The sequence below is a fragment of the Oryctolagus cuniculus genome, chromosome 3 (assembly GCF_964237555.1).
Source record: "Oryctolagus cuniculus chromosome 3, mOryCun1.1, whole genome shotgun sequence".
In the NCBI taxonomy this organism is placed as follows: Eukaryota; Metazoa; Chordata; class Mammalia; order Lagomorpha; family Leporidae; genus Oryctolagus; species Oryctolagus cuniculus.
Genome location: NC_091434.1, coordinates 65206233 through 65218385, shown reverse-complemented (window position 1 = coordinate 65218385; position 12153 = coordinate 65206233). Strand labels below are relative to the sequence as shown.

The 12153-nt window shown below is 44.4% G+C and overlaps 1 pseudogene; it reads left to right on the top strand.

Annotated features, from left to right (window-relative positions):
• The first annotated feature begins 4276 nt into the window (after window positions 1–4276).
• Window positions 4277–5126, top strand: LOC138848976 (large ribosomal subunit protein eL18-like; annotated as a pseudogene).
• Window positions 5127–12153: the final 7027 nt, after the last annotated feature.

Below are 12153 nucleotides of genomic sequence, written 5' to 3'. Positions count from 1 at the left end.
AGTGGGGTTAAGCTGCCATGGGGTTGGCGGTGGGGTGGGGGGGGACACTCACATCTCATATCTGATTGCCTGTTTGAGTCCCAGCTGTGCCCCTTCCAATCTAGGTCCCTGCTAGTGCGCCTGGGAAGCAGCAGACAATAGGTCAAGTACCTGAGTCCCTGCCACCCATGCAGGAGACCCAGATAAAGGTCCTGGCTTCTGGTTTTGGCCTGGCCCAGCCCTGGCTGTTGCAGGCATTTGAGGAGTGAACCAGCAAATGGAAGATCTCATTTTCTCTCTCTCTTTCTCTTTCTCTCTCTCCCCACCCTCTTACTCTCTCACTTTGCCTTTCAAATAAATAAATCTTTTTTGTTGATATCAGAAAGGCTCTTACACAGCAGTTAATTTGCTTCTTGGGATTCCTGCATCCCATATCAGAATGCCTGGTTCCAGTCTTAATTCTTTCACTTCCCATGCAGCTTCCTGCTAACGCACATCCTGGAAGGCAGCATACCATGGCCCAAGCCCTTGGGCCTCTGCAACCTATGTGAGAGACCAGGAGGGAGCTCTTGGCTTCTAGTTTCAGCCTTTCCCACACCTAGTTATAAATGGTCATTTGGGGAGTAAACCAGTGGAAGGGAGATCTGTGTGTGTGTGTGTCTCTCTCTCTCTTAACTCAATCTTTCAAATAAATAAATTTATATCTTTTTAAAAAATAAAAAATAAAGAAGTCTTGAGCAGGGGCAGGCATTTGGCACAGTGGTTAAGACACTGCTATGATGACCGCATGCCATGTCAGAGTGCCTGGACTCACATCCTGGTTCTGCTTCCAAGTCCAGCTTCCTGCTCATGTGTGCACCCTGGAGGCAGTAGGTGATGGCTCAGGCACTTGAGTCCCTGCCATCCACATGGGAGACCCAGACTAAGGTTTCAGTTCCCCACTTCAGCCTGGCCCAGTTCCAGCAGTTGTGGTCACTTGAAGAGTGAACCAGCAGATGGAAGATCTCTCTCTATCCATCTCTCTCTCTCTTTATCCACCCCCTTTCAAATAATTAAAAAAAGATAAAGAAGTAGTCTTGGGATCAGCATTGTGGTGTAGTGGGTAAATCCACTGCCTGAAGTGCCAGAATCCCATATGGGCGCTGGTTCAAATCCCAGCTGCTCCACTTCTGATCCAGCTCCCTGCTAATGTGCCTGGGAAAGCAGCAGAAGATGGCCCAACTGTGTGGGCCCCTGCACCCACGTGGGAGACTTGGAATAAGCCTTTGGCTCCTGGCTTCAGATTAGCCCACCTCCAACTGTTGCAACCACTTGGGGAGTGAACCAGCAGATGAAACCTCTCTCTTTCTGCCTCTGCCTCTCTGTAACTCTGACTTTCAAATAAATAAATGCATCTTTTAAAAAAAAACACAAAAGAAGAAAAGTCCTGAGCAGTAGTCTGGAGTACTTTGCCCTCAAACTGCACAGTTCTACTAACTCCTCAGTTTGATTGATTAGCATATCAATTGCTTTAAGTTCAGAGTACAAGTTTCAGCTCTCCTTCTGTAGGTGATGGTCCAGTGTTATTTCAGGAGTTTGTTTTTGTTCTGTATTTTTTAGTAGTTATTTATTTGGGGGGAGGGTACTAGGCTGTTGTGTTTGTCTCATGTACCACCTAACTGTTGCTATCAACTTTTGAGATTTGTAGTTGAGTTCTCAAAACCTTTACTATGTAGCTTTGGGTCTATCCCACACGTAGATGAGACCCAATATGATGCAGCTTTATCTACAGAATTTGGACATCATTTTTGCCAAGTCTCTCTATTCCAAGATTTATTTCGTATTGTCCACGATGCGGGAGTCGTTTGTTCTGATCTGGCCAGAAGCACAGGATTCCTCTGGGACTTCCAGCTGCCAGTGATGCAGCACGGTTCTCAGAATTGGAGCTGTTAGGAAACTGGCGCAGTTGTAGCCAGGTGGCCACATGGCCCAGCTGCCTGAGCCAGGCTCCACCCCCATCCTAATGGGATTCGCTGCTCCCGCTTCCCTGCCTGCCCCCAGGCGAAGTTTTAAAAGGGCCTGTTCCTGAATACGTGCTCTCTTGGCCCTTCTCTCCTGCTCTCTCTCGGTTCCTCTCTCCAGTCTCCTCCTCTGGTCTCTTGGCTCTTGGTTCTTCCCTTCTGCTCTCTGCTCTATCTTCTCTCCTTGCTAGCTCCTCTCCTCTCTGTTTCTCTCTTATATTCTCTTTCTCTCTTTTTCCTTCGCCGCCCCTTCACTCCGGTCTGTAGGGTGTTCCCCAATAAACCCTTTGCCTTACTCCAGTGTCTGGTGTGCTTTGCGACGGCTAACATTAAGATATAACAGGAGCCACCGTAAAACAAGGTGGGGGGATTATAAAAACAGGAATTCTCCTTCTTTCTGCCACTCTGCTTTCAAATAAATAAATCTTTTTAAAAATATTAAAAAGCAGGAATTCTCTAGCTATCACATCTTTCTCTGTCGTCTCCTCTATCCAGAAAGCCAAGGGAACACTTCAGTTCCGCTATAGGCCAACTTTTTATAAACCAAAAAAGTAAATAAATAAATAGAAGTTGGAGAGAGGGAAATAAAATGTGTGTGAGTATGTGTGTGTGTGTGTGTGTGAGAGAGAGAGAGAGAGAGAGAGAGAAATTACTCCTATGTTCTCTGGCCCACTGCAGTCTGTCTTTTCCCAGACAGAAAGAAGGAGAAAGACAGGAGTTGTCTCCTAGTTTTGGCTGTCTGCAATACAGATGACCCACCTCTATCAAGAGCATACCTTTGACCAAGACCAGGAGCAAAAAAATTGGGGAAACCAGGAAACTCACCCTCCCACGGCTCACACCTCTAGGTTTTGACCCTCCTCCCCATCTGTCTGCTGTGCTTTGCTTTTCAAACTCTTCAGATGACGCACTTTTGTTCTTAGTGGGACTGGGGAATGTCTGGCCCATGGGCCATGTAAGACCCACAAAATCATTTGGTCTGGCCCTGCCAATACACCCACAGGTGGGACACAAAATTCAAAACATCTATAGCAGGCTAATTTTTAACCTGCTATAGATACTTTTTTAACTTGATAACTTTGTATAGCCTGCGAATGATATTACAAATATCCAAAAGGCCCTTGACAGAAAATAGGTTCCCAGTTCCTAGTAGAGTTCTTAGCTGTAATCATCAAAGAGATAGGACTTTGTGGGCATACTCCATCTTGGCAACATCAGAAGTGCAGCCTACATACTTTAATTTTTTTTTACAGATTTCTTTATTATTTGAAAGGCAGAGTTCCAGAGAGAGGGAGGGACAGACAGAGATAGAGACAGAGAGGGGTTTTCCATCTGCCGATTCACTCCCCAGTGGCCACAGCAGCCGGAGCTAGGCCAGGCCAAAGCCTGGAGCTTCTTCCAGGCCTCCCACATGGGTGGCAGGGGCCCAAGCACTTGGGCCATCTTTTGCTACTTTTCCCAGGCCATTAGCAAGGGGCTGGATTGGAAATGGAGCAGCCAGGACACAAACCAGCACCTGTAGGGGATGCCTGCCTCACGGGCCGTGGCTTTACCTGCTATGCCACAATGCCAGCCCCAGCCTCCATACTCTTTGAACTTTTTTTAAAAGATTTATTTATTTATTTGAAAGTCAGAGTTACACACAAAGAGAAGGAGAGGAATAGAGAGAGAGAGGTCTTCCATCTGCTAGTTCACTCCCCAATTGGCTGCAACGGCCAGAGCTGGGCCAATCTGAAGCCAGGAGCCAGGAGCTTCTTCCCGGACTTCCACATGGGTGCAGGGGCCCAAGGACTTGGGCCATCTTCTACTGCTTTCCCAGGCCATAGCAGAGAGCTAGATCAGAAGTAGAGCAGCCAGGACTTGAACCACTGCCCATATGAGATGCCAGCGCTGCAGGCAGTGGCTTTACCCACTGCGCCACAGCACCAACCCCAAAACTACATACTTTTTGATCACTCCTTTATCAGACAATGATTTTGTAATTAAGTCTTTGGGTTCATTAAAAAAAATTGTATTATTGACAATTTGGAAAACATTTTAACTCTCTTAATATCAAGTAAATTTTTAAGAAAGCCGTCAAATGTGGGGAAAGGCCATCAGTTTGCAGTAAGACTCTTGTTTATATGTGTATTTTAAGATAGGCTTTCCAAGTTTTCATGTGTGGTGATTAATCTGAAATGTTCTTTGAATCAACAATTATTACCCATCCTTGATGCACTTGTGGTATTGATATATTGAGTTTTATATTACTTTTTTCAATATACAACCATTTTCTGTCAACTCAAGAAGAAATCTGAATCCTTTTTCCATGTGTTCATATGATTCTCATTAATTGGATTAGCCAACACTCCAAGAGCCTACTCACTGCTTCCACTTGGAACGTTTTCCCTTCTAGTTAAGCCCTGCTTTTGGTATGATCTCTCTTTGCAGACGTGGCCAGGCAGCAGGTGCCATCATGGGGGTCGACATTCACCAGCACAAATATGGAGAGGTTCCACGCAAGGAGCCCACGGGCTAGGGCCTGTACCTCAGGCGGTTGGTCAAGCTCTCCAGGTTTCTGGCCAGACGAACCAACTCCACCTTCAACCAGGTTGTGCTGAAGATGGTGTTCTTGAACCGCACAACTGGCTACCCCGTCCCTGTCCAAATGATCCTGAAGATGAAGCTTCCTGGCCAGAAAAACAAAACAGCTGTGAGGACCATAACAACCTATGATGTGCGGGTTCAGGAAGTGTCCAAACTGAGGGTGCGTGGCACTGCATGTGCCATCCATCCTCAAGGCAGGGGGCAAGACCCTCCCCTTCCACCAGCAGGCCCTGGACTCCCCCAAGGGCTCCGGCACTGTCTTGCTCTCAGGTCCTCCCAAGGGCCGAGAGCTGCCCTGGCATTTCCACAAGGCCCTAGGACCCCCACATAGCCACACCACCAGGGTGGCAGAAAGAAGGAGAATTCCTGTTGGCTCCAACAGTGGGAAGTTGGAGTGCACGAGAGACAGACCAGCCAGCCGTGCCTACAAAAACTAACCCTGTGCCCTGGGCTGTATGAAAATATTTAGGATGCTGAAAAAGAAAACAGAAAATTCAGTCACAATTTACTTATTGATGTCAGAATAATTTCAGTTGATTTCCTTGTTTGTCTTTTCTACATTTGTTTCATGCTCCATTAATTTTTTATCTGAACAAATGATGACAAAAGGAAGTCTCCTTCATATAATTCAAATAAGTACATCATAATTTTTTTTTTTATTTTTGACAGGCAGAGTGGACAGTGAGAGAGAGAGAGACAGAAAGGTCTTCTTTTGCCATTGGTTCACCCTCCAATGGCCGCTGCAGCCTGCGCGCTGCAGCCGGCGCACCGCGCTGATCTGAAGCCAGGAGCCAGGTTCTTCTCCTGGTCTCCCGTGCAGGTGCAGGGCCCAAGGACTTGGGCCATCCTCTACTGCACTCCTTGGCCACAGCAGAGAGCTGGACTGGAAGAGGGACAACCGGGACAGAATCCAGTGCCCCGACCGGGACTAGAACCCTGTGTGCTGGCGCCACAGGTGGAGGATCAGCCTATTGAGCCACGGCGCCAGCCATAATTTATTTTTTAAGATTTATTTATTTATTCGAAAGGCAGAGTTACAGAGAGGAAGAGGCAGAGAGAGAGAGAGAGAGGTCTTCCATCCGCTGGTTCACTCCCCAGATGACCGCAATGGCCAGAGCTGCGCCAATCCGAAGCCAGGAGCCAGGAACTTCTTTCAGGTCTCCCATGTGGGTGCAATGTCCCAAGGACTTGGGCCATTGTCTACTGCTTTTCCCAGGCCATAGCAGAGAGCTGGATCAAAAGTGGAGCAGCCAGGACTTGAGCCGGCAACCAAATGTGATACCAACACTGCAGGCAGTGGCTTTACCTGCTACACCACAGCACTGGCCTGATCATAATTTCCTTTTTTTTTTTTTAAAGATTTATTTTATTTATTTGAAAGACAGAGTTACAGAGAAGTAGAGATAGAGAGAGAGGTCTTCCATCTGATATTTACTCCACAGATGGCCACAATGGCCAGAGCTGCACCAATCTGAAGCCAGGAGCCAGGAGCTTCTTCCAGGTCTCCCACATGTGTGTAGGGGCCCAAGGACTTGGGCCATCCTCTACTGCTTTCCCAGGCCGTAGCAGAGAGCTTGATCGGAAAAGGAGCAGCTGGGACTAGAACCAGCGCCCATATAGGATGCCGGCACTTCAGGCCAGGGCTTTAACCCACTGCGCCACAGCACCAGCCCTCATAATTTTTTAAATATCTCACTGGATGTTCCAGAGTATCTCAGAACTGCCATTAAAATGATGCATTTGATCTTTATCAACTTTTAAAATAAGGTTTTGCATTTTTTATGTTGGGGTTTTTCTTTCAAGTCTTTGAAAAGATATTAAACAGGATTCAGCACTATGGGATAGAAAGTTAAAACAGCCACCTGTATGCCAGCATCTCATATCGACATGGGTTCCTTGCCCCACTTCTGTTCCTGCTCCCTGCTTATGGGCCTGGGAAATCAGCAGAAGATGGCCCACGTCCTTGTGACCCTACACCCACGTGGGAGACCTGGAAGAAGTTCCTGGCTCCTGGCTTTGGCCTGGCCCAGCCCAGCCCTTGCAGCCAATTGGGGAGTGAACCAGCAGATGGAAGATCTCTCTCTCTGTGGGTGGGGGTATATATATCTCTGTCTTTCAAATAACTCTTTCTTTAAAAAAAAAAAAAAGATTAAACTTGAACCATGTTGCATGATTTGATTCTATTCCCACTATCCAAGTACCATTCACAGTATAAGTATCTGGCTATGAGTTTTTTGTTGTTGTTGTTGTTGTTTGACAGGCAGAGTTAGACAGTGTGAGAGAGAAACAGAGAAAAAGGTCTTCCTTCCGTTGGTTCACCCCGAAAATGGCCACTACGGCCAGCGCGCTGTGCCAATCCGAAGCCGGGAGCCAGGTGCTTCCTCCTGGTCTCCCGTGCAGGTGCAGGGCCCAAGCACTTGGGCCATCCTCCACTGCCCTCCTGGGCCACAGCAGAGAGCTGGACTGGAAGAGGAGCAACCAGGTCAGAACCAGTGCCCCAGCCGGGACTGGAACCTGGAGTACTGGTGCCGCAGGTGGAGGATTAGCCTAGTGAGCCGCGGTGCCGGCCTGGCTATGAGTTTTCATAGCACAGTGTCAGGTAAGTTGGCACAACAGGCAATTAGGCCCACCCTAACCACAAAAGTAGCTGCAACCCATACAAATACATCCCTCTTAGGCCCAAAATGACACATCTGTAATTCAACTATCTCGGTTGGATCTCCAAAATGCCCGAGAAATTCCGAAGCCACCTGATACCAAGAGGAATAGTGCTGGGGGAAAGTCAGAATGCAGACTCAGCAGACATCGATGATCAGAGGTAAATGCCTTACTTGGCTGCATTCTGCAAACATTCATAACCTAGGAAACACATCATTAGAGTCTTTGCCAAGAAGCCTTCGAAGAGCTTTGGCTAAGGGGTTCTGAACTTCAACCTCCTTAGCTTTAGACTAAATCGGCCTCTGGAAGTTTCTTCCAAGCTTAATTCCGACTTCACCTCACTGCCTGGCAAATTGAGACTCTTCTTTTGGCGCTTGATTCAAATGTTAATAATTCCCCAAGAAAGGACTTAGTTTATTTTTGGCCTTTATAACAGACAGATCTGGGTTTCAGTCTTGGTTGTGTGAGATGCTATTTGTGTGTCATAAGCAAATTACTAACTTCTCTGAGTCTCAATATCTTCATCCATAAAAATATGAGTAAGAACGTATACCTTGCTGAGTTGTGAGAACATTTAGAAATTTAGTATTCGTCAATCCAATGTTGGTATTTTAATTGCTCTCATAGAATAGTGTGAATATTGACAAAATGTGCTTAAGAGAGGCTTATATTATGGAGTAGGTGTTGTGGCTCAGTGGGTTAAGCCTCCACTTGGGACACCTGCATCCCTTATCAGAGTGCCTGATTCAAGTCCCAGCTACTCCACAATTCCAATCCAGCTTCCTGCTAATGCACCCGGGAGGCAGCAGAGAGTGGCCCAAGTACTTGGGTTTCACTTGTCTGCATGGGAGCCCTAGATAGAGTTCCCGGCTCCTGGCTTCAGCTCCTAGCCTCTGCTGTTGTAGGCATTTGGGGAGTGACCCAGTGGATGCCAGATCTCGCTCTCTCTTTTACTCTGCCTTTGAAATAAATAAATAATATTTTTATAAAAAAAGAGAAAGGCTAAAATTATTTCTCTGCTAACATTTTATTATTTAGACAAGCAACAAGACTGGGACTAAGTAGGATTAAGCAGATAAGACATTTGCCTCAGGTACAAAACATAAGAGGCTGTCAAAAAGGCTCAGTAATCAATATAAATAATATTTTAATTCAATATTTCTTAGATCAATGCAAAAAATCTATGATATACAAAATATCAAAATTTTAAATACAGGCAGGGTCTGTGTTATCAACTTCTTTTGCCTCAGGCTTTAATGTGGCTTAGCTTGATACTAGTGATAAAAATTTGATGGAAATATTTGGAATATCATTTCTCTTTATAATTCAGAGGAAACATGAATGATTTTCTTTATTTTCAGTTGCTTTAACAGATGCCAATATTATTTTTTGTAGCATTAAAGTTGACAGTGGATAAATGTAAGTATATTGTCTTTATTTTAATCTTTAAAATTTTTTGTACTTTTAAAAAGTATCTTCTTATTTTGGGAATCTTCTAACAATTCCTATTGGAGACAAAGCCACTGTGTGTCTTCCTCCTCCTCCTAAGTCACATTTTTATTTACAATGAAGCCTTTTAAATTTCACTCTTAACTTTTACAAAGTGATTCATTTCAGAATACTTCAGACTTCCTTCACACTTGCTTTAGGCATTCTAACTAAAGATCAATAAATTGTTCTTATTTTCCATCTAAATTTTAGCCAAAATTTATTTATGACTGTTTTTATGAGATGGTGGAGATACTGCAAATGTTCTCCTTTATTTTTTAAGTCTCTGTTTATATACTTACTTATTTTATTTGAGAGGCAATAAGACAGAGAGAGACAAACAAACATCCCATCTACAAGTTCACTCCCGAAACAGGTTCACTCACTGGGATCTGGAAACACAAAGTCTTCCACGTGGGTGGCAGGGATCCAAATACTTGAGCCAACACTTGCTGTCTCCTAGAGTGCATTAGCAGGAAACTGTGGTCATGAGCCAGAGCCAGGACTTGAACTCAGCACTCTGATTTGGGATCTAAGGGTTCCAACCAGGCTGTTAACAGCTGACCTAACACCTATCCCTATGCTTCAGATGTGCTGTATAAGAAATACTCTCAGACACAGCTGATGGAAGTATAAACATATATGTGCTTCATGTGAATTGAAAACAACTCCTAAATTTTAAATATCATGACACATGCTACTTTAATAGTTTTTTTTTTAATAAGTAGTTTCATCCTGTTCTCTCTTTCTTGGTGAAAATATACTGGGTTGCTGGCTTCAGGTACCTTATACTTGGAAGGTGAAGGAGAAAAGACTACAATTTTTACATGGGGTGATATTTTAATGTTGTCTTGAGGTGTGTTTCCTTATTTTAAATATTGATTATAACCACAATTATAATCCAAACAGAAAGTGTTGGCAAAGTCTAATACATTTTGGAATTGCCTTAATTCTATACTTTGAAAATGAAGATAATGGGGCAGGCACTGGGGTGTAGTAGGCTAAGCTTCTGCCTGCGATGCTGGCATCCCATATGGGAGCCCATTCATATCCCAGGTGCCCCTCTTCCAACCTAACTCTCTGTTTATGGCCTGGGAAAGCAGCAGAAGATGGTCCAAGTGCTTGGGCCCCTCCCACCCACATGGGAGACAGAAGAAACTCCTGGCTCCTTCCTTCAGATCACTCAGCTCTGGCTGTTGCAGCCATTTAGGGAGTGAACCAGTGAATGGAAGATCTTTCTGTCTCTCCCTCTGTCTGTCTGTAACTCTACTTCTCAAATAAATGAATAAGATATTAAAAAAAGAAAATGAATATAATTTTATGTCAGATGTAAATAAATCCTCAAATGAAGAATAAATGAGTCATTAGACCACTGAGAATATTTCTCTTTTTTAACCTCTGTTGTTATTTTTTGAGATTTATTTATTTATTTAAGTGAGATCTCCAGAGAGGGAGAGACAGAGACAGCATCCACCAGATCACTCCCCAGATGGCTGCAAGGGCCAGGACAAACCCAGGAACCGAGAGCTTCTTCCGGGTCTCCTATGCGGGTACAGGGGCCCAAGGACTTGGGCCATCTTCTACTGCTTTCCCAGGCCTTAGCAGAGAGCTGGATCGGAAGTGGAGCAGCTGAGACATGTGGGATGCAGGCATCACAGGTGGCGGCTTAACCTACTATGCCAGAATGCTGGCCCCTGTGTTATCCTTTGAGTGGGTAATGTGTGCATATGATACAAAACTCATAATCTGCAAAAGCGAGTGCAGTGAAAATTAGGTCTCTCTTCCCTCCCCATTTCCTCAAGACTCACAGTTCCCTTCCCGATGGGAACAGAAGTGTGACCAGTTCTTAGACAGCTTTTCGGATGTATTTTTGTGCCCGTGTGTGTGTGTGTGTGTGTGTGTATGTATATATATATGGATATATATTTTACACAGAGTAGTTCATTCCTCACACTATACTGATTTATTCTCATGCTTTTTTAAAGGCTGTGTTACATTCAGTTAAAAGGATGCTGCATTTTTAACTTAGTCTCCTATTGATGGGCATTTAGCTGTTTCTAGTCTTGTCCAGTTGCAAACAGTACACAGGACACGGGTGTCCCACACAGCAGCTTGATCTGCTGTCCGCACTGTCAATTTGAAATCGTCATCCTTCCCATCACTGCTACAGAAGTTAACGTAATGAAAGAAAGCGTAGCACTAGAAACATAGCACTTGGAAAGTCTTAGGAGTTCCCCAGTTACTTCGTAGTGGTCATGTGGGAATTTACATAGCATCTTAAGAGTTCTAAGAGCAAAATATACTTTTGAATAGCATTATTTTGGGTGCTAGTATTTCTACTCACTACTCCCTGCACTGCCAGCCTCACCTAGAGAAACAACTCTCTCTAGTTACAAATAAGAGATGCCGGCCCATCAGTCAGACTGGGTGATGTAGTGAAAGATGTCACTGCTGAGCCCCTGGCTGCCCTGGCGGGTGGCACAGACTCCTGGAATTGAAAGAGAGCTCGCTGGAGGAGTCATTTAATCCAGAGCTCTCTTCCTGCAAGGCTGTGCCTGAAATGTCTAAGACGGATGGTTTGTCCTTAAAATTCACCAGAGACAGAGATCCTACAATATTCCTCGGGAGCCTTTTCTAATGTTTAATCACTATTACTGTCAGGTCAGTTTAAGCTCTTCCCGCCCAGTTTTTCTCTGCCAACATGGAAAACTATTGGTCAGCAACCCTCTTATAATCATCTTTCCAATATGCAAGGATGGTTACCAAGGTGCCCTGCAGTGTTGTTTTCTTGAGAATATATCATTTTATCTCATTAATCATTTAGATTATTTTCACTAATATATATACTATATATTACATATATCACTCCTAATGTGGCATTACAGTAAACTCTGAATTGCAATGTGTTTTATTTTAATAATTATAGGGCACTTTCACTTATTCACTAAGTACTTATTTTATGCTAGCACGAAAAAGATAGGCAAATCTGCTCACATAAAATATATATTCTAGCAGAAAAAAACAATAATACATCCATAGGCATGTATATCACACAGTAGGCATATCTATAGGCATAATATCACAAACATTATAAGACTAAAATGACTTGTATTACCTAGAAAAAGGCTAGGCTGCTGTGATACAGGAAGTCAATGATAATTCAGTGGTTTGAAAACAGGATGGGCTGCTCTTATGTACCAAGGTAAACATTCCAGATCATCCAGCAGCTGTGCTCCAAGAAGTCATTCAGAGCCCCCACCCCCCACCCCCAGCATGTTGCATCACCATTTCCTAAGGTCATTTTCACTGTGGCTTAGGATAAGCTCCCATCAATAGCAGGGAATAAAATGTCACGGATGAGGCTACTCTAAGGCTCAGAAGTAGCACATACCACTTCTGATCCATTCTACCAGAGAGAACACGGGTACATGGCCATCCTTGG